Below are 25301 nucleotides of genomic sequence, written 5' to 3' on the forward strand. Positions count from 1 at the left end.
TAAGTGTGAACTGGCTCACACTGAATTTGGATGTCACAGTGCAAAGATGGGAAGACACTGAAGAGTAGTGACCAGCAGTAGGCAGAAAAAAATCTAATGACAGGCATAGAACCAAGAAGTCAGAAGTGATTGCACAAGGAAAGAGAATCAAAAATATGAAATACAGTTGAGGAAATTAGTATGATTCGCATACCATTTTACCCAGAAAAAAAAAAAAAATAAAGCTTTTTAAAAGCCGCTTTTGCATATAGCCTTTCTCCCTCCCCCAACAAGGAATGAGATGTTATTGGATCAGATTAATACCAGAGATATGGCAAATGGCTTGTTTCAAATAATCATCTGCTTACAGACGATTTCTGGGTGTTTCAATTAAAGATTAGAACATTTACCAATTGCACTGAGTATTAATTGCTAAGAAGAGAATGTAATGGTTCTTTAAACTAGCCATACTTCTCAGTAATTAGGGGATCACATTGCTTCAGTTGCAGACATCAGCATATCTTCTGTTTTCTCTTTTTTCAACCTTTACTGCCAAGTCATTTTCAGACCCTGAGAATTTTAGTAAGTAAAGAAAGATGTGAACTTTCTCTATATCTTGTTCTGGTAATGTAAATTAGATTCCTGGAATTATTAAAGCATTCATAATGCTTTCCTGCCTCTGTAACATTAACATTTGAAAGTCACAGCGGAAGGGCCCATAAAACAGTTGTCTCCTCATTTGTCATTAAACCCTTCTATGCAATAAATTTACTTATCTTTAATTTGGAGTCATCTTGCTTTTCTCAGAATTGAGTCAATGTTGGCCTTTTTTCACTCACTTCTTAACGCTAATTTCTCTATTGTGCTTTTTTAAATGGAACACATAAAATAGCAGCCAATTAATAAAAACATGTGAATTATTTCTAAACAATTAAACTACATAAACATGGAGGAGTACCCCAGTTACATAACAAATGCAGCCTAAGAAGACAAGGAAAATTGCCTCCTTTGACATCATGTAAATGAATACTTTTTGCAATTGCTTTGTGTTTATGAATACGGTCAATTAAAATCATTATAGAGATGTAAACACTTGCTAAATTTCATATCATCAGTGCCTTTCAGCTCAACAGAAGATTCAGAGCAGTGTTCTTCATGAACTTTTTCTGAAGCTGCAGTTCACTCTGTCCAGTAGTCCTGTGACTTAGGAAAAGACAAAGAGCACCTTGAGTGGCATAAGAGAGCCATACGAAAACAAGGCTGATAAGGAAAGATTAAGGGAACTCTCTAGCCAGAAGAGGGTAGGGGCTGTCTTCAGGCAGAGTGATGCACAGTATTCAGTCTTTCCTTAGCTCAGGGAAATAGAGTTTAACTGCAGGTATTTGATTTAGAGGCAGTTCTTCTTTTAACGTATTGTGGCATCTCCTCTGTGGCGTTCTCTGAGAAGAAAGTCTTTCCCCAATCTCTCCATCGTTCCTCAAGTTATGAATCCATTGACTTGGCTCAAATTCCTAGAAAAGTTAAATATTTTGAGAGGAATAACCCCCTGGATGGTACAAAGTCAAAAGGTTGGCAGTTTGAAGCACCTCGGAAGACAAGTCAATGCATCTTACTTAAGGTCACAACTTTAAAAGCCCTGTGGAACAGATTTCTCCTTTGCATTTATGGGATCACCATGAATCAGAATTCACTTGATGACAACTAACAACCATTAAAAAAAAAACAAAAAAACCCTTTACCCTATAAAACTTGACTCTTTTTGAACCATCCCCTCTTGGTTTAGAACATCTTTATCTGTTGCTTCCCATGGCAGATAACCAATACACATTTACTAAATACCTATGGTATACTCAAAGGTCTAAGGAGCTCTGGTGGTGTAGTGGTTACGAATCAGGCTGTGAACCTTAAGGTCAGCAGTTTGAAACTACCAGCCACTCTGCAGGAGAAAGTTGAGGCTTTCTGCTCCCGTAAAGTACAGGGTCGCTATGGGTCGGAACCAACTCAACAGCACTTAACAACAACACTCAAAGGTCTAAGAAATACCCAATTAGCTGATGCCCTATGAAAAGCAAGGAAAAAATAGACAAAGAATGAGAAAAGTTATGTTGCCTCCCTACTAGGTGGTGGTGGTGGTGGTGGTGATGTGCTGTGGAGTCGGTTCCGAATCATAGCGACCCGATACAGGGTTTCTGAGGCTGTAAATCTGTACAGGAGCAGAAAGCCTCATCTTTCTCCCATGGCACAGCTTGTAGTTTCGAACTGCTGACCTTGCAGTTCGTAGCCCAATTCATAACCACCACGCTACCAGAGCTCCTTTCCCTACTAGGTACATGCCCTAATTCTTCCAGTATTAGGTCTACTATCTGTATGGTATGATTTCCTGTTATCCTAAATGAATAAAGGTAGCTTTATGAAGGGCAGTGAAGATAAAGGAATGTTTAGTGGTGAGTAGAAGTAATACTCCTCCTCAGATAAGAGCAAATTATCATACAGGAAATAAGCCTTACTTCTTGACTTCAGTCTCAGTATTCCTTAGTTGTTTGTTTGCGGTGTATTCTGGTCTGCTTTTTAAGCAAGATGAAGTGGCAAGAAGATAAATGAAGGGAGAGTTTACAATGAAAGAAAGGTGATAGGCAGTTTCATTCTCTAAACCAAAACCAGCAGAGAATAGCAAGATTTTTATGGACTATCTTGAGTTTCAGACTTTTCTTTGGGTGGTTCCAAGTCTTGAACAAGACACTCTTGTCAAGTTTACTTAGTGTGTGTCTCTCAGTCTTAGTACTTTCCGCTTACTTTAAGATGTTATCTTTATTTTTCCAAAGTAATCTAAGACCACCATACCATTTGGAAAAAAATAAACTGTTTCTTTAATGCTATTGGTTTAGTATTTAGTTACCAAGAGTACACTCAGTGAAGAGCAGAAGAACTTTTTATATTAATAGAAGAACTTAAATAAATCGTTTTATATTCTTTTTCCATTTGTCATTTCAGAACCTAAAAATTGAGCTGGCTGGTTGTATGCCATGGAGTCGGTTGTAACTCATAATGACCCTGTATAGCGTTTCTGGGATTATAAATCTTTATGGGAGCAGAAAGCCTCTTCTTTCTCCTGTGGAATAGCTGACCTTGTAGTTAGCAGCCCAACATGTAACCCACTAAGCTATCTGAACTCCTTATAAGTTGTAGAGGAAAATATAAAAGTAAAATCACTAATGTGCAATTCTTGTTTATCTGTCTCAGTTTCTTTTTCTAACAGCCACAGTACTATTATATTAGAGACTAAATAAACACAGACTACCCTTTCTATAAAGTGCATACTCATGTAAACAATTTGCCCACCTCAGTCACTTTATTGATTGAGCTTTTCATGTTACCATAAACTGAGCTCAATCATTGTTTCCAAAGAAAATTACTACTCCTACATACCAACCTTTCAATTAAGAATGCTTTGATATGAGATGTATCATTTAGATGTTTATTAATTTAAACATTTTGTGTCAACAGAAGGTAGATCATTATTAACTGGTGCAATGTGGTATCTCACAGAGTACATAAGCATCATAGAAAAGTAATTAATTCCCCCATTGTATTGCGGGACAGATGTGTAACTGAATAAGAATGGGGACCCCAGGGTACTCTAGTACATTTATTTATTTATCTGTCATTAAATTGTTGACTTAGAGACCCTATTGTAAGTTTCACACACTTTGTTTTCTTTCATTTTTATGTTTTCTCCCTTCTTAACCCATGATTGAAAATAAATTTAGAATCATTGTTGTTGTTGTTATGTGCTGTGAAGTTGGTTCCATCTCATAGTGACCGACCCTGTACAGGGTTTCCAAGGCTGTAAATCCTTTTTTTTTTTTAATGTTTTGTGGTGAATTATATGGTAGTTTACATGAGAGAACTTTAGTTTTACATACATTCCATCGTATATCATCTCATTGCCATGGTTCCAATCCCCTCCATGCATCATCAACCAGCCAAAGGGTATATCCTAGAAACCCACCCCCTACACTTCTTCTCCCCGCCCCCAGTTTTCGTCCCACAGTCCCTTTCCCTCTCTGGATCCAAAGTCCCCAGCCACTTCATTGCTCCACGTCATCGTCTCTGTGTCCATCTCAGGTACCTCTGTTTCTCTGGGTAGGGTCCCATTCTTGGCTCTTCTCTGTTGATGGTCCCAGATAACTCCTCTCCTAGCCTGTAGAATTAATCACTCCCTTCCCTGTTCCAAAACGTCTACCTTTGCATTTCCAACCTCATAATCTGTCCTGATAAGCATTCTTCACTACAGTATCGCGAGTTACCCATCTGTATTTACTTTCATCCACTCTGCCCAGACAGATTGAATAGCACCCACTGGAGATTCTGCCTTCCTCCATGCTCCCTAGCTCTAGGTTCCCCTTGAAAGTGACTTATAAGCCAGTCACTTCTTGCCTTTGTAGTCCTCCCCTCCCCATTTGAGTATCCAATGTCCAAGTTGCCCATCTCCATCCACTCTGTGTGTGGAGGGGGTGGGAATGATTCTTGCTGTAAGGATTTGTTCCTTCTTTTGAGTTGCTGCTCCACAGGTATAGGTCAAGTTCATCCAGTCTTCCAGTCCAGGTCACGTGCGTTTCATCTGCAAGTGTGGGCGCTCCTGAGCACATGACCTCTCTTCCTGTCAGCCGGTAGCTCCACTCTCCTCTCGAGTCCTCCGTGGCTACGCCACTGACTCTGGGCCAAAGAGTCCCCAGGTCTCCTCACACTGTTTGCCCTCCAGGTCCTCAACTGGGTCCACAGAAGTCCACTGAACATTGTAGGGCTTAGCTTGCCGAGGCTGTAAATCTTTACGGGAGCAGAAAGCCTCATCTTTCTCCTGTGGAACAGCTGGTAGATTCGAACTGCTGATCCGTAACCACTACGCTACCAGAACTCCTTTTAGAATCATTACCCATAATTAAAAAGTCGGGTTTTTTTTATTATTGGAGTGACTTTGGCCTTGGAATAGGCTATCTTTTCAGATGAGAGGAAGGTTTGTTCTCTCAGAGAGTTGAGAATATATATGATACACTGGGGAAGGTTTAGCAACAGGAGCTACTTAATAAACCAAGTCATGTGCCAGAATAAGGTACTTCAAACTTCATGACTGATACCAGACTGTTGTGGTTTCTTTCTTCTGCCTCTCACCAGTAACAACTATAATTGTATGAGTATTGCTGAAACCCCATTCTCTTGAATCTGTATTACAAGAGAGTCTCTGCCTGTTTCCACTCATTGCTACTTTGAAATTTGTTTTTCACACAGAAGTCCAAAGAATGTTTTCTTGATAGACTTCTTGAGCAGCTTCCCATTCCCTTTGTTCAGCCATTAATACCACTGAGGTTTCAATGTTGATTCTCTACAACTAAACAAGAATATTTTCAGTATACTTGCTTATGATTCAGAAAGAGAAAGAGGCACTTGGAAGAGGAGATTCAGCACCCCTGCAAGATCAAGAGACCCTGTTCACTCTTCTAATCTCCCCTCAGGCTCAGGGCTGGATTGTACCAACCTCTTTCCTGACCCAGGGTCTTTGCATGTGGGTATCTTCTGCCTAAACTAGTCTTCTAGTAGCTTTATGATTGCCTAATTCCTTATCAACTTTCAGCTCTCAGCTTAAACATCACCTCAAAGAGATCATCTTTGACTACCTTATCAATGTTAGGTGCTTCTCTTCTTGTTATTTTCTGCTACTTCTTTATTTCCATGACAGTACAAAAAATTTAGCATATTTTTAAAAACATTTTGTTCTGAATTAAATGAAGGCTTACAGATAAGATCATCAGTTTTACATTCAACAAATCATACACTTTGTTTCTTCTCAATGATTGTAATCCCCTCCATGCAACACCAATTGTCTTGCTTCTTCCCTGTGGTGGTGGTTAAGTGCTATCGAATCACTTCCGGTTCATAGCATCCCTGTATAGGCTTTCCGAGAAGCAGATGGTAGGTTTGAACTGTTGACCTTGTGGTTCGCAGTCCAGTATTGATCCTACAGTGCCATAGCAGGTTACCCATGTATTAACATCCTTTTTCAAACTCTTATATTTTTGTGATATATGGAGTCTTGGTGCGGTGCTGTAGGTTAATGCACTAGACTGCAAAGTCTGTCTGAACAGCAATGTTGGCTGTCCAAGCTCAACAATAGCTCCTCAGAAACCCAACACAGGGTTGCTATGGGTCAGAACTGACTCAATGACACTTAACAACAACATATAAATATTAAACTATATATGTATTTATATAGTTTATGTATATATATATGTGTGTGTATGTATATATATATATTGTTATATATGTTGTTGTACATATTGTTCAGTCTGTGCCTCTGTCCACTTGGAACTGTTGTTCCAAGGTTATGTATATATCACTATATACCTCTATTCCCTTTAGCCCATACATACCTCCCTTTGTCTTCACCTGTCTTCATCTTTCTTATGCCTACCTCTCTCTCTTGTATATTGCCTGCCCCCATCTTGTATACTGCTTTTCCCATCACCTGAGTTAATGTGTCTACCCTCTAGCCAGTGAATTACTCTCCCTTGCCTTCCACTTCTGGTAACCATTAAAGAATATTTATCTTAGTATGAAAACCTTTTCTTGAGTTTTTACAACAGTGGTCTCATACAATATTTACCCTTTTATGATTCACTCAGCATAATGCCCTTCAGGTTCATCCACGTTAGAAGATTCAACATTATTCTTCAAAACTGTATAGTATTCCACCGTGTGTAGATACCAACGTTTGCTTATCCACTCTTCCATTGATGGACATTTAGTCTGTCTTCATCCTTTTGCTATTGTGAATAGTGCTGCGATGAACATTGGTGTGCATTTACTCATGTCCTGGCTCTCATTTCTTGTGTCTGTATACCAAGTAGAGGGATTGCTGGGTGATATGGTGTTTTTATTCCCAACTGTATGAGGAAACACCATGCCATTTTCCACAGTGGTTGCACCATTTTACAGTCCCACCTGCAATATACAAGTGTCCCAGTCTCTCCATATCGTCACCAGCATTTTTTTTCTGCTTTTTTTTTTAACTTTGCTATTAATGCTGGTATGAGATACTATTTCATTGTTCTTTTGATTTGTATGTCTCTTAATGCCTAATGATCATGAACATTTCTTCCTGTTTGTTAGCTGCTTGAATATCTTCCTTTGCCCAAATGGTGTTTATGTATTATTGTTTATATTTGCTTACTTGTTAGGAAAGTAAGAGTGGCCTTATCAGTCTTGTTCTCTGTTGTGTCCTCAGTAACCAGCACAGTGCTTGGCAAATTGGTATTGCATGAATGAATAAATAAAAACACCTGTCACTTGCCTAGCACAAAGTTAAGCTCTGTATTTTTGTTAGGTACTGTGGAGCCGGTTCTGTCTCATAGCGATCCTATGGACAACATCATCCTCACAATTGTGCTGAGCACATTGTTGTTGCCATGCTGTCAGTACATCTCACTAAAGGTCTTTCTCTTTTTTTGCTGATCTCCCCACTTTATCCACCATCTTTCTCCAGGGACTGTTCTCTCCTTAAAGTATGTCCCAAGTGTGAGAAACAGTTTCACCTTGCATGCTTTCAATGAGCAATCTGGTCATACTTCTTTGGGAACAGATTTGTTCATTCTTCTGGAAGTGTATGATATATTCAAAATTCTTCATGAATACCATAATTAAAATACATTGATTCTTCTCAGGCCATCCCTTTTTAATATTCACTTACATTCATTTTGTTGTTGTTATTGTTGTTAATTGCTATCTAGTCAGTTACAACACATAGTGACCTGGTGTTGGGTTTCTGAGGACAGGTTGGTGGGTCTGAACTGTTGACCTTGCAGTTAGCAATCCAATACTTATTCTAAAGCACCATACCAGGACTCCACATAGATATGAGGTGATTGAAAATACCATGAGTTACTTCTCAAAGTGGCATTGTTGCTCTAGAACACTTTAAAGAGGAACTCTGCAACAGACTTCCAAATGTAATGCCATTTGATTTCTAGACTGCTGCTTTTATGAACGTTGATTATGGATTCAAGTAAAATTAAATCTTTGATAATTTAAACCTTTTCTCCATTTATCATGATTTAATTTATTGATCCAGTTGTGAAGATTTTTGTTTTCTCTACATTGAGGTGCAATCTATACTGAAGACTGTGGTCTTTGATCTTCATAAGCAAGTACTTCAAGTCCTCTTCACTTCCAGCAAGCAAGGCTGTATCATCTGCATATCAGAGATTGTTGATGAGTCTTAACGCAAATCATGATGCAGCATTCTTCTTCATATAATCTACCTTCTTGGATTATTTTCTCAGAATACAGATTGAATGATTATGGTGAAAAGATATAACCCTGATACATCTCTTCCCTGATTTTAAACCATCCAGTATCCCCATGTTCTGTTCCAACAACTGCTTCTTGATCTATGTACAGGTTCTTTGTGAGAACAATTAAGAATTCTGGAATTCCCATTTTTGTAATGTTATCCATAGCTTGTTATGATTCACAAGGTTGAATGTATTTGCATAGTCAATCAAACACAAGCAAATATCTTTCTGGTATTGTCTGGTTTTAGCCAAGATTCATCTGATGTCAGCAATGATTTCCCTAGTTCCATGTCCTATTCTGAATCCAGTTTGAATTTCTGGAAGCTCCCTGTCAAAGTACTGAGCAAAGTACTATCTTCAGCAAAACTTTATTTGCAATTAATGGTACTGTTTGAGAATTACCATATTCCTTTTGGTAGACTTTCTTTAAAATGGACACAAATATGGGTTTTTTTCCCAATCATCTGGCCAGTTAGCTCTCTTCCAGATTTCTTGGCATAGATGAGTTAGCACTTTCTAGCACTGCATCAGTTTGTTGAAACATTTCAATTTGAATTCCATAAGTTCCTAGACCTTACTTTTCACCAGTACCTTCAGTGTAGCTTGAACTTCTTCCTTCATTATTATCAGTTCTTGATCATATGCTACCTCTTTAAGTGACTGATCATCAACCAGTTCGTTTTGGTACAATCACTCAGAGTATTCTTTCCATCTTTTATGCGTCCAGCATCATTCAATATTTTTGCCCATTTTTGTTACTAAGTGTCATTGAGTCAGTTCTGACTCTTAGTGAATCTGTATAGGGTTCCTGAGGAACAGCTGATAAGTTTGAACTGACCAGCTTGACCTTACAGTTCAAGCCAACCTTTTGGTACAGTGCTTATCCTAGAGCGCCCACCATTTTGTTCATAGAAACCTTCAATATTGCAACCCAAGGTTTGAATTTTTCCTTCAGTTCTTTCAGCTTGAGAAATGTTGAGTATATTCTTCCCTTTTGGTTTCTAACTTAGGGTTTTTGCACATTTCATTTTAATACTTGACTTTGTCTTCTTGAGCTTTCCTTTGAAGTTGCCTGTTTATCTCTTTTACTGTATCATTTTTCCAGTTTCTTTAACTTCTCTACGTTTAAGAAGTTTCCGAGTCTCTTCTGACATCCACTTTTGTCTTTTCTTTCCTTCCTGTTTTTTTTTTTTTAATGACCTTTTGCTTTCGTCATATGTGATTTTCTTGATGTCATCTCACAACACTTCTAGTCTTCTTTCATTAGTGTCTAATGCATGAAATCTATTCTTAAGATAGTCTCTAAATAAGGTGAAATATACTCGTCATATTTTGGCTCAGGTGGACTTGTTTTAATTTTCTTCAGCTTCAACCTGATCTTTGCATATCAGCAATTGATCTGTTCCATAATCTGCTCCTGGTCCTGTTTTGGCTGATGATATTGAGCTTCTCCATCATCTTTTCCCACAGATATAGTCGATTTGATTCCAGTTAAATTCTATCTTATGATCTTTGGCACTATTTCTATCACCAAAGCCATATTTTCCAATAACAGATCTTTGTTTCCAGTGTTTGCATTACAATCAGTAATAAACGAATCTTGACTGTATGTTTGATCAATTTTAGATTGAAGAAGTTGATTGTTGTTAGGTGTTACCGAGTTCTTTTTCTTCAGTTCTTTCAGCTTGAGAAATGCTAAGCATGTTCTTGCTTTTTTGTTTTCTAACTCCAGGTCTTTGCACATTTCATTATAATACTTGACTTTGTCTTCTCCAGCTGCCCTTTGAAATTTCTGTTCAGCTCATTTACTTATTAATGTCTTCTATTCACTTTAGCATCTCTATACTACTCTCAACTTGCTAGTTCTTGTGTCTCTTCTGACATCATTTTGGTCATTTCTTTTTCCCTGTCTTTTTAATGACCTTTTGTTGTTTTCTTCCTGTATGATGTTATTGATGTCCTCCCATAGTTCTTCTGGCCTTTGGTCATTAGAATTTAATGCATCAAAGTTTTCTTAAGGTGGTTTCTAAATTCAAGGTCATATTTGACTCTCGTGTACTTATCTTAATTTTCTTCAGCTTCATTTTGAACTTGCAGATGAGCAACTGATGATCTGATCCACAGTCAGCCCCTTGCCTTGTTTTGGCTGATGATACTGAGTTTTTCCATCATCTCTTCACACAAATGTTTTCAGTTTGATTCCTATGTATTCCATTTGGTGAGGTCCACATGCCTTTTATATTTTTTAAAAAGGTAATTTCAATGAAGAAGTCATTGGTCTTTCAAAATTCTATCATGTGATCTCCATCATAATTTCTATCACCAAAACCATATTTTCCAACCTTAACATTCCAGTCACCAGTAATTATCTGTACATCTTTATTGTATATTTGATCGGTTCCACACTGAAGAAATTGGTAGAATTTCTTCAATTTCATTATCACTGACTTTAATGGTTGGTTCATGAGTTTGAATAATCATGGTATTAACTGGTCTTACTTGTTGTTGTTGTTAGGTGCCATCGAGTTGATACCAACTCATTATAGTGACCCTATGCACAACAGAACGAAATGCTGCCTGGTTCTGAGCCAATCTCACAATTGTTGCTGTGCCTGAGCCCCTCACTGCCATCACTGTGAAAATCTCATTGGGGTCTCCGAACTTCCACTTTACCAACCATTATATCCGTCTCCAGTGACTGGTTCCTCCTGATAATATGTCTGAAGCATGAGAGATAAAGTTTTGCCATCCAGGCTTCCACAGAGCACTCTGGCTATACTTCTTCCAACACAGACTGGTTTGTTCTTTTGACAGTCCATAATACTTGTAGTATTCTCCTCCAACACCCTAACTCAAATGCAACAATTCTTTTACGGACTTTCTTATTCACTGTCCAAGTTTCATTTGCATATGAGCTTACTGAAAATATCATGGCTTAGGTCAGGCATACTTTATTCATCAAACTGACATCTTTGCTCTTCTGCACTTTAAAGAGGTCTTGTGCAGGAGATTTGCCTAATGCAATACATCATTTGAGTTCTTGACTGCTGCCTCCATGAGTGTTGATGGTTGATCCAAGCAAAATGAAATCTTTGACAACTTAAGTCTTTTTTTCCATTGATGTTGCTTATTGGTCTGGCGGTGAGGATTTTTGTTTTCTTTACATTGAGATGCAACCCATACCAAAGACTATGGTCTTTGATCTTCATCAGTAAGTATTTTAAGTCCTCTTTGCTTCAGCAAGTAAGGTTGTATCATCTGTATATTGCAGGCTGTTAATGAGTCTTCCTCCAATCCTGATGCCACATTTTTCTTCATATAATCCAGCTTCTTGGATTATTTGCTCAGCATACAAATTGAATAAGCATGGTGAAAGAATACAGTCCTGGTGCACATCTATCCTAATTTTAAACCATTCAGTTGTTCCCTTGTTCTGTTTGAACAACTGTCTCTTTGTCTATGTACAGGTTTCTTATGAGCATGATTAAGTGTTCTGCATTGCTCATACTTTTCAGTGTTGTCAATAGCATTTTACGATCCACACAATCAAAAGCCAGAACACCAAAAGGGTCTTACTTGTACGTATATGGATATTATCCTATCGCAGACAGCATTGTACTTCAAGATAGATCTTAAAGTAGTCTTTTGACGATGGATGTGATGCCATTCTCTTGAATTTGTCATTTTCAGAATAGTAAACAATATGATTGTCAGATTCAAAATGGCTAATATCAGTTCATTTCAGCTGACAAAAGTCTAGGATACTGATATTTATGCGTTTCATTTTATTTTTTACAACTTCCAGTTTTTCTAGATTCACACTTCTTACATTCCATGCTCTGATTATTAAGGGCTGTTTGCAGCTGTCTCTCCTCGTTTTGAGCTGTGCTCCATCCACACATGAAGATCCCCAAAGTTCTACTTCATTCATATCATCGTGGTGTGCTATATTTTGAGGAGGCAGCTCTTCTCCAGTCACCTTTTGATTGCTGTCCAACCTACGGGGCTCATCTTCTGGCACATATCTTACAGTATATCTGGTAGAATTTTTCAGTTTCATCATCTTTGGCTTTAGTGGTTGGCTTGTACATTCGGAGAATAGTGGTATTAATGGGTCTGTCTGATAGGCATATGTATATAATCCTATCAAAGACAGTGTTATACTTCAAGATAGATTTTGAAATGTTCTTTTTGACCACCAGTGGGGCACCATTCTTCTTCAGTGTGTTGTTTCCAATTGCCCAATTCAGTTTATTTCCACTCACTAATGCCTAGGAGTCCTGGTGTGGCATTGTGGGCTAATGTGCTAGACTGCAATGTCAGTTTGAACCACAGGGCCAGTGTTTCAAGCTCACCAGCTACTCCTTGGAAACCCTATGAGTTAGAACCCTATGAGTTAGAACCGACTCGATGGCACACAACAACAACAATGCCTAGGATATGCATTCCATTTATGGGTTCCATTTAGTTTTTGATGACTTCCAATTTTCTTACGCTCATACTTCATATATTTCTTGTTCCAAGTATTAATGGTTTTTGCAGCTGTTTCTTCTCATTTTAAGTTATGCCCATCAGCATATAAGTTATACCCCAAAAGCTTTGCTCCATCCATGTCATTAAAGTCAAGTCTACTTTGAGGAGGCAGCTCTTACCTAGTATTTTGAGTGCCTTCCAACCTGATGTGCTTATCTCCTAGCACTAGATCAGACAATGTTACCCTGCTATTCTTAATGTTTTCAGTGCCTAACGATTCAGGAGTGGTCCACCAATCCTTCTTCCTAGTCTATATTAGTGTGTAAGCTCCACCATGCATTTCATAGCTTCATGCATCACAGCAACACACAAACTACCACAGCATGACAAATTGACAGACATGTGCAACACCTCATATCATAGATAAAATCTGAGTGAAAATTTTCATCACAAAAAGACAGATATTGTATGTGACCACTTTTATGAACAATAAAGGGAATGTTTATTCACGGAAATAACATTCTTTGAACTTTATCTGGGGTGGGAGGGGAACTGAGGGTAACTCACTAAGAGGTAGATACCTATTAACTTTGATGAAGAGAAAGGCAATATACAATGGGGGAAGGTGAACACAAAATAATCAAGACAAAGGAATACATTTAGAGGAACATACATGTTAGAGGCAACATAGGAAAATATTATTACATATGTAATCCTGTAAGGTCCTGGTGTGGTGCCATAGGATAAGCACTCAACCTCAAGATCAGTTTGAACTTCAAGGTTGATGGTTCAAACTCACTAGCTGCTCCTTGGAAACCCTATACAGGCTCACTATGAATTGGAACCAACTCGATGGCACTTAACAACACAATCCTGTAAAAACAGTAATAACAATAATCTATGAGTAGATCTGTAGATAGACAGGAGTGGGAAGGCAAATGAGACTATCCCAATGAATATATTGACACGATATTTCTACATAGGTATTTTTATGTCCTGCGTATATATTCATGAATTTTAGAACACACAGAAGGCAAAGTTTTGAAAACTTCCTAGTCAAAATCAGACACTTTGAGGGAATGACTTTCTGGGCTTGGGGACTCAGAACCATAGTCTTGGGGAACATCAAGATCAGTTGGCATAATATATTCTACAAAGACTATGTTTTACATTCAACATTTTTTTTTCTGGTTCTAGAATGTATTTGGTTTTTTTCCAACTTCTTATTGTGAATTGAGTGAAGGTTTACAGAGCAGATCATCAGTTTTACATTCAACAAATCATACATTTTGTTTCATCTCAGTGATTACAATCCCCTCCATGCAGCATCAGTTATCCCGCTTCCTCCCTCTGCTTCCTGTTTCCATTCCACCCACCTTCCTATCCCTTCTCAGTTTTGTCCTTAGGTGTATGTTGCCCTTTTGATCTTGAATGATTAATGATTCCATGGTGAGCAGACCTTACTAGTGTTGTTTTCTGCCCTGTGTATTATTTGAAAATTGGGACACAAGGGTGAGTTTCCTTCTAGACCTGAAGGGTGGACAAGGGCTGTAGTCTCAGTCAGCTTCCTCCAGTCTATTTCTGATCAGTAAGTCCAGTCTTTTATTAATATATATATATATAAATTTGAGTTTTGTTCCATATTTTTTTCTTACTCTATCTGGGGCCTTCTAATGTGATCCCTTTCAGAGCAGTTGGTAGTGGTAGCCAGGCACCATCTAGTTATGCTGACTGATGGTCACCTGCTCCATTAGTCCAGTGGAGTCGTTGATTCTTATCTTCAAATTTCATCACTCTTCTTTTTTCTGCACATGGAGAGACCAGTGCAATTGGGACATTAAAAGCCACTCATGAGCTTTTATGGTCCCAGTCACTACTCAGCTACATAGGCTGTACATTTGAAGAGTAGTGACTGAGGTCTTAAAAGCATATTTGCAGCCATCTAAGGTACAATTATTGGTCTCTCCCCATCTTAAGCAAAGAAGAGTGAAGAAAACCAAAGATGCATGAAAACAATTCATCCTGCCTCTATGATCCTGAGACCAGAAGACCTACATGGTACCCACTTACCACTTCTCATTAATCTGAAACGGATCACAGTAGGAGTTCCTGGATAGAGAAAGAACAAAATGTAGAACAAAACTCAAAATCATAAAAAAGACCAGGCTTGCTAGTGTGAAAGAGATTTATAGAAATGCTAAGACTATGGCCCTTAGTTCAGGACTGGAATTGAACACACCCCAGTAGCTAAATTTTCAGCTAAACATCATACCTATAAGGTGAACCATAACTCCAGGGGAGGTTGTTGTTGCTGTTAAGTGCTGTCCAGTCGGTTCTGACACATAGCAACCCTGTATAGGGTTTTTGAGGAACAGCCGGTATGTTTCAATCAACATTATGATTAGCAGCCCAGTTCTTATCCTATAGTGCACCTTATAACAATCAACAATTTGGAATCAAAAGGGCAGCATTTGCCCAGGAATAAAGCTTAGAAAGCAGAAATGAAGAAGGATGAATGAAAAAGGTAAACACATGAAGGAAGTGGAAATAGTCCTATTGTGGGGATTGCAATCAATGTCATGAATCAAAATGTGTGTGAAATGTTGAATGGAAAAAGAAAAAGAAAGTTAACCAAATAGTAAAAGAGAAATGTTTAAAGGAAAGTAGCTAGAGCTATGTAGTTTGGGTCCAGTTAGCATATGACTCGAAAAATAAATAAATAAATAAAAATAAAAACTGATCAGGAGTTAACAATTTCATAAATCATCTGAGGCTGGCCTATTAGTCTTCCCTGGAGGCATGGGTGAAACATTGGAGATATGAGAAGAAATATTCTTGCCATTTTCAAGGAATTCAACAATTTATAAGGCCCCTACTAAACAACAAAGGAGCTCTGATAGTGTAGCAGTTCAGTTCAAAACTACCAGCTGTTTGGTGGGAGAAAGATGAGTTTTTCTGCTTGATTAAAGATTTGTAGCCTTGGAAACCCTATACAGGGTTAGTATGAGTCGAAACTGACTCCAAAACACATAGCCACCACCACCAAACAGCAGTGCCCAGATTATATCTGTGCCTATCCTGTTGGGGACAGATTAGAAATGCCAGTCTGCCAGATCCTAATGAAAGTCCATGACTCAGGCAGCTTGGTGAGCAGTTAGTTCTTTGGGAGCTGGAATACTCTGAGTACAGATTTCCAGTTTTCCCCATGAGTTCCAGCATGTGGTCACTTGCCCCTCCCTGGCCCTCTTTTTCTTCCTGTGAAGTGGGGACACCTCTGATCTTCATCTGGTAGTGTTTATGAAGCTCTATCAGACTTTGGTCTAGGAGGCTCTGTTAGCAGTAATGCATGCTTGGTTTATGAGATGGTTACAAGTGAATGGAGCTGGAGGCAGGGTGCCAAACATGGCCAGTGCTTTTATCTTTTACATTATAAAGAGGTCTCCTGGCAGAGGACCAGATCAGAGTTTACTGGAATATAAAACACAGACGTGTGTTTTCTATTGGTGGAGCGCCGGAGAAAGGCTTGCCCTGCCGTCAGCCAGCATTTCCTTTCCACGGAATGCAGAGTTGCCAGGAAAAGTCCTGGTGACTGTGTACAGGGTTTCTCTTGAGTATGAGGTAGGTCCCAAAAATGAGCTGTTAGAGTGCTTGCCTCTTGAACCCCCACAGACATGAGAAAAGTGTGGTCTCCCTGCAAGCCTCTCAGCTTCTGAGAGCTCATCCAGTGGAATAACCCATCTCAGCTTCCAGGAACAGTGCTCTGCATGCATTAATTCACAGACTGCCACATTGTTTCTAGAATAATGGGAGAAACATTAACTTCTCCCCATTGAGAAACAAAGCACTTTCTGGCTTCTTTCTTTTTGAAAAGAAGGCTGAGATATTCAAGATAATTCTTTCCCACCACCTGTGACATATTCCTTTTAAACTCTTAGGTTGTTTGGCACATGGTCTGTGGATTTCACAGTGCTGCCTTAGAAAGCGTAAAAAAAAAAAAAAGAAAAGGAAATCAGTTGCCCTCTGACACCATATGTTATGGAGCAGAACTGTGCTCCATGGGGTTTTCAATGGCTGAGTTTTCAGTAGGCCTCCAGGCCTTTCTTCTGAGACCCCTCTGAGGGGTCTCAAATCTCAAATCTTTCTGTTAGCAGCCAATCATCACTCCTACAAAGTGTAAGAACTTAGAAATTTGTCCAACTCAGCTCTGGACAAGTAGAGGAAATTGTTAGAAACAAGGTTAGCCAATATTAAGAGACAGGTTCTGATGTCATATTAAATAATTTCCTTTGGTTATCCCCATGATTACTTCCTAAAAAAGCATGTCTCAACTTGTGTCTCAGGTCTAAATTGTCAGTATGGATACCAACTAAACGATGCCCTTGCTTTGGGACCATAGATTAAATGATAAAATGTGCTTGCTTTAGCAGATAAGCAAATATTCCCTAAATTGTCTCCTCTAAATTGGGAATTTTGCACTCTATGACCACTGGGATTTACAAATGTTAGAAGGAATGTGTGTATTAAAAAAAAAAAAAAAAAATCATTGTCATATTCTTGGACCAGCAGATTATTTCTTCAACCTTGCTACCCTTTGTGCGCTAACTGGTGTATTTTACACAGGAGAAAACTCATAATAGAATGAAGGGATTTGCAAATTTTGGGAAAAGCACAAGTCCCAAAGTCTTTCCTCTTTTGAGTCTCTGGTCTCTGCTGTTGCGCAACTGATACTATATAATACATAGATAGCTAATGAAGTAGGATGAGTACCTTCTGTTTCCATGGTAACCTAAATCAAATTCTCACCTGGGGAAGCTGAACCAGGCACCATTACTTCTCGCCAGCTCTCAGCTGGTCAGCAGCAGAGCTACATACAGCCTCCTAATTCCACTTTCACAGTGTCAAGGAGCATAGGGCACCAAGTCATGTCATTGGTCATCCTGTTTTCATGTGTGTGGTGCAATTTCTTCAAAACTTATTCTGACCTTCTCTGTGAAGCCATTGCCACTTAGACTGAACTTGAATCTGTTCAGCTGCAGTTTAAAGCATTTTTCTCTGTTTGTAGAGAAGAATTTGGAAACAGCTGTTTAATTTTTGCATTTTCCCCAAAGTCTCAAACCTCCCACCTTGTTTTGTTTACACAATAAGATTGGTAGGACTTTGCTAGGAGTTGCAGGTATGCATGGGTTTACACCTACAAAACTATCCATTTGCTAATCTTTCTACATGTGTGACAATAATTTGCTTGGATGTGTTTTTTGCAAACTGAGCCTTGTACGTCACATAATTCCCAGTATATGTTCTCAGGGAGCACTCTAGTGGCACAGTGGTTAAAGTGCTAGAGTATGAACCAAAGATCAGCAGTTTGAACCAACCAGGTGTTCTATGGGAAAAAAAAGATGTATCGGTCTGCTTCTGTAAAGGTTTACATCTTTGGAACTCTCTGGAACAGTCTGTGTCCTGTAGGGCCACTGTGAACTGGAATCAACTGATGGCAGTGGGTTTGGATTGGTGTCTGTTCTCAGGAGTACATCTTTCTACTGTGAGGATGGTGGTTGTTATTGTTAAGTGTTGTCCAGTCAGTTCTGACTCCTAGTGACCCTTTGTAGGGTTTCTGAGGAGCAACTGATAAGTTTGAACCAGCAAACTTACTGTGAGGGTAGGGTACAGGAAGACTCTTCTTCCTAAACTGCTTCATGTAATTTTGAGCTGCTTGTCCATCAGCCAGTCATACTAGTTTTCCACAGAATCTTGCATCTAAAGGCAGAATTTTAACAAGCGCCTACTGACACAAGTAGGGTCTTAAACTACCTCAAATGTGTGGATGCCAACTTTTTAATTCTCTCTAAATTGGCCAGATTTTGCATAAGCAAATGAGCATGCTTCACGGAGTAGATATTTCATTCACTGATGTAAGAATACCCAGCACCAAGGTAAGGATGACATTGAGGTTGTAGATGGTAAAGGTCTTAACAATGCTTTTAGAAGCTCTGACGTAACACACTCAAGACTGTGGTCACCTCCCCACAAGCCATGAGGGAGACATTTCCCTTTCTTCTATAAGTTCTCTGTACCTGGAGATTTATTGTACCCACAGCTGGTTCTGTTGGGTGATAGTGGTGGTAGCTGTGTGCCATGGAGTCAGTTCCAACTCATAGCGACCCTGGACAGGGTTTCGAAGGCTGTAAATCTTTACAGGAGCAGAATGCCTCATCTTTCTCCCGTGGAACAGCTGGGAGTTTCGAACTGCTGACCTTGCAGTTCACAGCCCAGTTCATAACCACTACGCTACCAGAGCTCCCTGATTCTATTACGTGCTCAGGGTAAAAATAACCCACCAAAATAAAACACATTACCAACTCATAGAGAACCCTATATGACAGACTGGAACTGCCACTAGAGTTTCCAAGCCCTGGTGGCCCTGTAGGATAACTTCAAGGTCTGCAGTTCAACTTGATAGCAACGGGTTGGATTTGGATTTGGTTTGAATCTTTACAGAAGCATAGGACTACATCTTTCTCCTGCAAAGCAGCTGGTGAGTTCAAATTGCTGACCTTTCAGTTAGCAGTTGAGTGCTCAACCAAACCTCCTTTCTAATGGATGCATTTATGGATATTTGTAGCTGCAGCAGAGTCCTGACTGAGAAATGGAATGAAATGGGCATTTGGCAAATGCTGACAGCTATTGTTGTTGTTGTTAAGTGCCATCAAGTCCATTTCAACCCATAGCGACCCTGTATAGGGTTTCCAAGGAGCAGCTGGTGAGCTTGAACCACCCACCTTGCAGTTCAAATGACTTTGCAGTCTGTCGCATTAGCCCACAGCACCACACCAGGACTCCCTGACAGCTACAGTGGGAACAAATAGTTAAATGCTAGTCAATGGAACTGTGCTGCTAGTGGCTCAAGTTGTTTTTCTCAGCATCCACCTAGTGTTGAGATTGTACATGTGGACCTAATTACCCAGGTGTTACTAGGCTGTGAGAACTGGCTGATGGGAGAAGGCTCATCACCGTAAGAAGATGTCTATTCTAGTGCCAGCCAGCTCTGAGCATCTATTCTAGGAGCTGAGGCCTCAAAATGTTATGAAGTAGGTTGCAAAAGGCCTTTCAAAGCCAATTTTTATTTCATCTATGTACTGACAACAGCACCTGGACGACATCCTTATCATCTCCATCACAGCTATACCTTTTGCTACAGTATGAGAGGAGATGGAAGTTGTTGAAGACTTTATTTTGCTTGGATTCACAATTACCACTCATGGAAACACAGTCAAAAAGTCAAACAACATATTGCATCAGGCAAATCTGCTGTAAAAGATCTCTTTAAAGTGTTCAAGAGCAAAGATGACTAAGGTACGCCTAACCCAAGCCATGGTATTTTCAATCACCTCATATGCATGTGAAAGTTAGACCATGAATTAGGAAGATTGTAGGAGAATTGATGCTTTTGAATTATCATGTTAGAGAAGAATATTAAAAGTATCTTGGATTGCCAGATGAACAAACAAATCTGTCTCAGAAGAAGTATAGTCAGAGTGTTCCTTAGAAGTGAGGATGGTAAGACTTCATCTCTTCATGGTTTCTTTGGACTTGTTGTCAGGAGGAATCAGTCCCTGGAGAAAGACAGCATGCTTAGTTAAGTGGAAGGTCACGGAAAGAAGAAGCTCAGGGAAAGAATGACACGGTGGCAGGAACAATGGGTTCAAACGTAACAGTTGTGAGGATGATGCAGGAGAGGGCAGTGTTTCGTTCTGTTGTACATAGGGTCACTATGAGTCAAAACTGACTTGATGGCACCTAACAACAACAACAGTATGCGAAAGCAGATGTTGTGGAGCCTGGAGGAAAATCCACAGATAATTTTGCCTTTGGAAATCAGAGGTTATACAGGGTTGTTATTTAGTTTGGTTCTTGGTGGGTTAGGAGGAGTTTGCCTGGATGACTAAGTTCATCCAGGTGAAAGGAAGGAAGGGATAGTGCAGTGATAGGGGTGCAGGCATAGTCAGTGCTTGATTGCATTGTCTTTTTCTCCCTCCTTCATCAGTATAAGCCTGATCTTCTCCCTCACACCAAACAGAGCTGACTCTAGCTGGATCCTTATTGGCCCTTACCCTCTATGATGGGATTGAAAACTCGAGGCCACTGTGTCATTTATGACATTAGTGTTTCTAGAGGTCCCAAAAGCAAAAGGGTCTAGAAATTGCATTTATTTAAAGAATTGTTATCGCTGAAGAAACTTACCTTCAGAGAGGTTAAATTACTTATCAAGATCACACAGCCATGGAGTAGGAATTCAAATCTACATATTATGACTCTAAAAACAGTGATCTTTTCACTAAATTTTCCAATTTGTTGTGTATGTTTGCTTGTTTGTTGCTAATTGGAACATACTACAATTGTATGGAAGGCAAAAGATGAAGCTTTCAGCTCCTTCTAAGATTTACAATCTGGGAAACCTTATATAAGGTCTCCATGAGTAGGGGCTGACTTCACCTCACTTAACAACACAATTTGAAGAGTATTCTTCAAGTTGAGAACTTCTCTTCTTTAGGCTTCTTCTCCACTCCATAATGCCATTGACTGGTTTATGGTTAATATAACAATAATAAGTGTTCTATTTTTAGCCACCCTATTTTATGTAAGAGCCACTCTTCCCCTCTAGTCAAATCTGAACTGCTTTCAGTTGTTTTTGTCAAAGGATGTGGAAATTAGTTCCAACAGAGATTTTTCCTGTTAATCACAAAGGTTCTGAATGATGTTGTAGATTAATCTATTAGTCCCCTTAAACTATACATGAGCCAGAGTACCTTAGCCAAAGGTACTGCAAAGTGAACTTTGCTTCTCTTATGGTTTTAAGTTTCAAGACTTCCCTCTCTTCTCTCCTAAGTGCAGACATTCTATGTGAACCCTGTTTTGCTTTAAAAAACAAACGCTTCCTTTCTTAAGACAGTGGTGGTGGTGGCTGTGTGCCGTGGAGTCGGTTCCAACTCGTAGCGACCCTGTACAGGGTTTCCGAGACTGTAAATCTTTATGGGAGCAGAACGTCTCATCTTTCTCCTGCAGAACGAATTATTGGATTACCAGAAAAGTTTATGAACATTTACTGATATTTTCCCCATTCTATATTCATCTCCAACCAAATGCAATTTGCATGAGGATTGGACAACAGAAGGTAATAGAAAACAGATTGCCTCTCTCCCTTTTCTTCTTAATGTGAGCTATCTGAAATTAGCCCGGTGCAAGAGTTTCAATGTCAAACATTTGTGAGCCAAGTGATTTCATTTGTTTAAGCATTTTGGTTGCAAGGTGAATAGGTACATCTGGTGTTTGATCCCCATGCAGCCAGTTATGCTTTCCCAAAGATATGCTCAGCCAGTCTAGTGGTAGTTCCACCTTGCTCTGCAGAAGAAACAGCTTTTTAGTTCACAGTAACCACTACTTCCTCAGGTATGCTTCCTTATTTCAAACTCTTAGGATGCATTTTGCCAATTGAGTGTAACTGTGTTAAGCAGCACTCTTTTATGTGGTGCTTAGATTATCTTAGATCATCTGGTACCTATTTTTACAGTTAGGAAAATTATACTGGGACACTAATTTAACAGCTAAGTATGAGGCCTCACTGATCCATCCAGGAGTAGATGGGGGTGGGGAGCCACAGAAGGTTCAGGATGCTGTTTGAGGTGGAAACCAGGAAAATCACCAGAGCTCACTTCCCAAATAGCCCTTGATGGTGGTGTCAGAGAACATGTGTTCTGAGCAAGTCTTGGATTTCTGATGCTGTGGGGAGGGTCACATTTAGATTCTAAATTATGTCCAGTAACTAGGCAATTGGCCAATATTGATAGCTACAGGGAGACATGCCATTTTTCAACATAATCATGGTATTTTAGAACAAAATCAAGATGGAAGTATGGATTGAGAAGAGCACTTTTCTTTCCTTGGTTGGGATTTTTATTTTTCTAGATGTTCTTGTTGATTTCAGGTATGTGGAAAATCATGACTTTCTCTTAACGCATTCATTCAACAAACATTATTGAATAATTTACCGTACTGACACTGGGAATATAGATATAATTAGATCATGCTCCCTCAAGAACTTCTGAGGCTACTTGAGGAGACAATCAAGTAGATCATTAATGACAGCTTAGAGCTAAGAGTCAGCAAGGCATAGAGAAGAGCTGTAGCAGCTCAGGGCACTAGGTTAACCCAGAGGACAGAATTACAGATTTCCTGGGAGAATATACTTTGGACTGAGTCTAAAAGGGACAAATGGGAAGAAAGCCCAAGAAGTCAAAGAAAAGGTTAACTCAAAGAGTGAGCAGGAAACGAGAAGTCCTGTAGAACCCAAAGGGAAAGGATTCCAGTTGAAAGAGCAGGTGTACCCAGAGTAAAAATGAGGCTGGGTCACAGCTGGAGCTGTAAGAGGAGAGAATGGGGTGAGTAACAACCAATCAAGTCTAAGAAGAATCATGTAGGAAGTTTAACCAGCAGAGAGGCTTCAATGATTTAATTATGGAGAGTTTGGTCAGTCTGGGAAGCGTAGTCAGAGGAAGAAGGGAAGGGTGGTCAGAGGAAAAATGGAGGGATTAACTCTTACCAGAAACCTGATAACAGTGTATATGGTCTGCCTCAAATAAGCCATTTTCATAGATTTAACTGTAAAAATAAGACACTTTTGTAAGGATTCTTCCAGAGCTGTGCAAGATGGCAGTCACTAAATAGATGGCTCTATACTATTTATAATTAGAAGCTGTGGTGGTTCTGCTTGCAATATGTTGAACATGTTCTTCCCCCCTTTTTTTTTCTATCCCCAGGCCTTTGCATATTTTATTATAATTCTTGACTTTGTCTTCTTGAGCTCCCCTTTGAAAATTTCTATTCAGTTATTTTACTTCATTTCTTCCATTCACTTTCACTAGTCTATGCTCAAGATCAAGTTTCAATGTCTTCTGATATCCACCTTGGTCTTTTCTTTCTTTCTTGCTTGCTTTTTAATGATCTTTTGCTTTCTTCATGTATGATGTTCTTGATGCCATCCCACAACTCCTCTGATATTTTGAGATGGTCTCTAAGTTCAGTTGATATGCTCTAAGTCAAAGAGTTCTGGTAGTGTAGTGGTTACAAGATGGGCTGCTAACTAACCTCAAGGTCAGTAGTTTGAGACTACCAGCCGTTCTGCAAGAGAAAGATGAAGTTTTCTGCTCCTGTAAAGATTTACAGCCTTGGAAATCCTGTACAGGGTCGCTATGAGTCAGACCCAACTCCACAGCACACCAACACACACACACACACACACACACACACACACACACACACACAGATTTGCAGCCTCAGAAACCCTGTACAGGGTTGCTATGAGTTGGAACCATACACTAGGTCATATTTTGGCTTTTGTGGACTTGTTTTAACCTTTTTCAGTTTTAATTGATGGTCTGTTCAACCATCATCCTGTGGCCTTGTTTTGGCTGATGATATTGTCTCTTCTGACAGATGTTGTCAATTTGATTCCTGTATATTCCATCTGGAATTGGAAACCCTATGGGAAAGTTCTATTCAATCCTATGGGGTAGCTATGAGAAGGAATTCAACTCAGTGGCCATATGCTTGATTTTAGTTTTATGCTTGTCAAGATTTTATCAGGAAGGCAGTGGGGAATTGGTGAAGGCTTTGGAGCAGGAGAGAGGTGATAGAACTGAGGCTTTAGGAAGATGCATATGGTCTTAAAACAGGTATTTAGAGGGAGACTGATGTTTCCTGCATTAAAGGCAATTGATTTCCCTCCACTTCTATGTCTGAAGGGAGCACGGTGGTTCTATAGGGAAAGCACTGGACTGCGAACCACAAGGTCTGTGGTTTGAACCCATCAGCTATTATTCCACAGGACAAAGTTGAGTCTTTAACTCCTGCAAAGATTTATAGCCTCAGGAACCCTATGCAGGGTCCCTGTGAGTTAGGACCAATTTAAACAGCACTTAACATCAGCAACAATCTGTGTCTGGAAAGGACCCCTGGTGATGCTGTAGGATAAGCGCTGGACTGCCAACTGCAAGGTCAGCTGTTCAAATCCATTAGCTATCCCTAGGGAAATCAATGAGGCTGTCTGCTCCCATAATGATTAACAGTCTCAGAAACCCTGTATAGGGTCGTTGTGAGTCAGAGCCAGCTGGATGGTAGTGGGTTGCATTGGTTTGGTTTTCTATATCCAAAAAGCTAGGTACTTATTTGTTGTTGTTAAGTTGTTAAGTGCTGTCAAGTCAGTTCCGACCCACAGCAACCCTGTATAGGGTTACTGAGGAGCAGCTGGTGAGCTTGAATCACTGACCTTTCAGTTCAAACGGCTTTACAGTCTGGCGCATTAACCCACAGCATCACACCAGGACTCCTTATTTAGAATTCCCTAAAAGAAGTAGCTCTGGTAGCGTAGTGGTTACGAATCGGGCTGCGAACCTTAAGGTCAGCGGTTCGAAACTACCAGCCGCTCCGCGGGAGAAAGATGAGGCTTTCTAC

General features: G+C 39.6%; 1 protein-coding gene across 1 annotated transcript in view; it reads left to right on the forward strand.

The window, feature by feature from the left end:
* Nucleotides 1-25301, forward strand: part of SMYD3 (SET and MYND domain containing 3) — a 1025869-nt gene that overhangs the window by 792223 nt on the left and 208345 nt on the right. The window lies entirely within an intron of this gene.

The sequence above is a fragment of the Chrysochloris asiatica genome, unplaced genomic scaffold (genome assembly GCF_000296735.1).
Source record: "Chrysochloris asiatica unplaced genomic scaffold, ChrAsi1.0 scaffold00165, whole genome shotgun sequence".
Lineage (NCBI taxonomy): Eukaryota > Metazoa > Chordata > Mammalia > Afrosoricida > Chrysochloridae > Chrysochloris > Chrysochloris asiatica.